Genomic DNA, 2,762 nt, shown 5'->3' on the forward strand with positions numbered 1-2,762 from the left:
GAGTACGTCTTTGAGAACATGATAATATAATCTAGATAGAGGAGAACGGTTTCAAAATTCCTGTGCCCCAGACAGTGTTCCATCAACCTTTGGAAAGTTGCAGGTGCGTTACACAATCCAAATGGCATACGAGTAAATTCATATAATCCCATTGGGGTGGTGAAAGCGATCTTCTCTCGGGCAGTGGTGGCCATTGATACTTGCCAGTATCCGCTTGTCAAATCCAAGGTCGAAAAGTAGTTAGCAGACTTGAGTGCGGTGAGAGACTCCTCGATCCTGGGTAGGGGATATGCATCCTTGTGGGTAATGTTATTCAGCTTCCTATAGTCTACACAGAATCGTAGTTGTCTATCTTTTTTCCGAACCAATACCATGGGTGCCGCCCATGGGCTATGACTCTCCTGGATGATTCCGTTGGCCTTCATGTCCTCCAACATCTGACGCACTGGCTGGTATAATGCTGGGGCTAGTGGACGATGTTTTTCTTTGATAAGGGGTGCGTCCCCAGTGAGGATCCGATGCTGTATATCTGCGACAACACCCAGATCCGTTGGACTCTGGCTGAAAGTCTCCGCATTTTCCTCTACTACTTGGAGAGCCCCTCACCTGTGTTCCTCTGAAATACTGGCATCCCCAATTTGAATCTCCTTCCACCACTCAGCCTTCTGTTCACCCACCAGGTCAGTCTTTGTGGTCATGTTGAGTTGATCGGTGCAAAACATCCTGGAACGTGGTCCAGAGTAACTTGACCAGTGCTTGATTCCGATACAACTTAACTGACCGGTTATGGGGGTTAAGTATTCGCACTGGGACCCTTCCATTTTCAACTGTTACTAAGGTGCTTGCCACAACTATATCATGTTTAGCTGGGATCAGGCATGACTCTATCAGAGCTTCATAGTTCTGCCCATTTGGAATGTAGCGAGTTTTACCCGAGAGGATGGTCTCAGAATTTTGGCTGCAGTTTGATAGGTTTGCCACCTGTTAGCCGCACCTTCCCGACTTCACCATTACTCACAAATTTTTGATGTGCTTGTAGCACCTTGATAGTTTTCTGCAAGACAAGTTGTCCCTGCGAAGCCACTCTAGACAACTCTCCTCTCAAAGTGGACACCAATTCTTCAGGACACTTCTGTAGGATGTTCATTCCTAAAATTATAGGAGCCACCTTGGCATCGCTTGTTTCGGTCACCAAGCACCCCTGCCATAGCAGAAGAGTCTCTCCAATTTTTACATCCGCTTCCCAGTAACCAATGCAGGAAATTCCCAGGCCGTTGGTGGAGGTAATAGTAGTTGTCTGTCCCCCCAGCGTTGTCGGAAGGCTGAGAGTTGTATTGTAGTAATCAGTGACCCAGTATCTAACATTGCTAGTGTCTCTACGCCATCGATAAGTATTGGAATCGTCGGGCACGGTCCAATATACTGGGGTCACCACTTTTCAGGGTCTGGCTCTACTCTGCTTGCTCTCCCCGAGGTTCGACCCCACCCTCGGGGAATTGGAGTTTAAATCCTCTGAGTGACTACAATTCCTCTCTACGTGGCCTGCTCTCTGACATCGCCTACAGATCGGGCGCCCTGCCCATCAAATTGATCAGTCAACCTCCTTCCACCCCTTCGGGGAGGATCCCACCAATCGCTTGAGGAACTCCTTCGTTCAGTTCTCCACCTAGGTTCGGTGGGACCAGTATTTTGCTGCTTTGTGATGTGCCACATCTCCTTTCGCATTTCTGTCATCCCCACCGTCAAGTCTTCCAGTTGTTTCCTTAGGGTTTGCATCGGGTCTGTAGATGAAGCTTGAATACCTTGTAGTACGGTATCTTTGCTTTTTGACATTTTCTCAGAACATGGATGCTCATGGAATCCTGGCATCTCTGGGAACTCCACATTTCGGTTTGTATTAGTGCCTACTACTCTGATCGCGGCCTCTTTGAAATCCAAAAATGAGTCGTCTGGCTTCTGCAGTCTCAACAACCGTAATTGTGCTCGAATACTTTCTCCCATGGACCCTTCGATAAATTGAGTTATTAGGGCCTTGTCAGTGTTTCTGACTTCCTCTGCATCGACAGCCTGTATTGCTCGTATGGCTTCCTGTAAGTTCAGTGCGTAGTCATGGAGAGTTTCTCCCGATCATTGCTTAAGAGCATAAAATTTAATTTTTAGTTCAGGGAATGTTTGTGTTTCGAAGGTAGTGGCTAGCCTTTTCACCACCTGATCTACATTTTTTCTCTTATCCAATGGCCACAAGTTCAATTCCCTAAGGGGTGATCCTTTTAATTGGCCTATCAATATCTCTACCTGTTGTTGGTCACTTAGGGGATACAGCCGAAACATAGATTTTATTTTATTTTTAAATTCAGTTAAGGTGTTTCCTTCTGGACTGTGGACATCCCCACTGTATGTTGGGAGCTATGGGGCTCCAAAGTAGTATGGCAGGGTGATTGGATTGATTTGTGCCATTGCAGGTGTAGCTTGTTCTGATCTGTTGTGTTCACTGGTGGGCTCCCCCCTTGAGGGAGGTTGTTCTGTCGACATGTTTTTCAATGGTCGTTGATTTCCTTACTTTGGACTCCGAATCCTGTTCAGTTGACGCCAAATGTTATATCCCCCAGGTACTTATGTATCTACGTGTGTCACAGTGTGAGTATGCACGGCAGTTATGTTTCTTTTTACCTGACAGCCAGGCTCGGGTTCCCGATTTGAGGTTCGATTAGGCTACTTCAGAGAGGTAAGGAATACAGGTCTCGACCAATGATAGCTCAGGG

At 46.8% G+C, this 2,762-nt stretch overlaps 1 pseudogene; it reads right to left on the reverse strand.

The window, feature by feature from the left end:
- Positions 1 to 1,438: 1,438 nt before the first annotated feature.
- Positions 1,439 to 2,532, reverse strand: LOC148538864 (uncharacterized; annotated as a pseudogene).
- Positions 2,533 to 2,762: the final 230 nt, after the last annotated feature.

This window comes from Taudactylus pleione, unplaced genomic scaffold, assembly GCF_031769625.1.
Source record: "Taudactylus pleione unplaced genomic scaffold, aTauple2 ptg000034l, whole genome shotgun sequence".
In the NCBI taxonomy this organism is placed as follows: domain Eukaryota; kingdom Metazoa; phylum Chordata; class Amphibia; order Anura; family Myobatrachidae; genus Taudactylus; species Taudactylus pleione.